We start from the raw sequence: 553 nt of genomic DNA on the forward strand, positions 1-553 counted from the left end.
TATATTTCTTTCTTTAATCACTATCTTAAAATAATGGAAGTACTTTTTGATCGCGATTGCAATTATTGAATAAATAATAATAGCAAGAGATAACTGGAATCTAGATAGCAAAATTCTAACAGTTTGACAGGTTGATAGCAAATTTTATCAGATTTCCTATACTATCTGTAATAATCTGTGTTTATATTAAGCTCAGACTTTGTCAACAGTCCGCTGATATGTCAACAGATTAGTGACAGACACTAAGTAAGATTTGATCATGTGGACAATCTGATGACAGGCTGGTAGCAGAATCAGAGCAGGCACTGCAGGCATTCTGCTTGGTTTCTGTGACCAATTTGCTGACAAAGCATGTCAGCAGGCTTTGTCCTATTTCCTGGCGGCAGTTTGCCGACATTGTCGGATATTAAAGTCCCTGTGTAAAATTTATTGCCTTTCTGCCATCGAAAATTGATAACATACTCTGTTTAAAATTTGTCTCTGCAGGCTGTAATCCCTGAAATTGTTAGTGTGTTAACTCTACCTTCATACATTTTTTAAATTTTAATACGCG

The 553-nt window shown here is 35.4% G+C and overlaps 1 protein-coding gene across 2 annotated transcripts in view; it reads right to left on the minus strand.

Moving 5' to 3' along the window:
• The window catches only part of LOC108745652 (kelch-like protein 10), a 7,457-nt gene that overhangs the window by 2,621 nt on the left and 4,283 nt on the right, over positions 1-553 (minus strand). The window lies entirely within an intron of this gene.

This window comes from Trachymyrmex septentrionalis, unplaced genomic scaffold, assembly GCF_001594115.1.
Source record: "Trachymyrmex septentrionalis isolate Tsep2-gDNA-1 unplaced genomic scaffold, Tsep1.0 scaffold14, whole genome shotgun sequence".
In the NCBI taxonomy this organism is placed as follows: Eukaryota; Metazoa; Arthropoda; class Insecta; order Hymenoptera; family Formicidae; genus Trachymyrmex; species Trachymyrmex septentrionalis.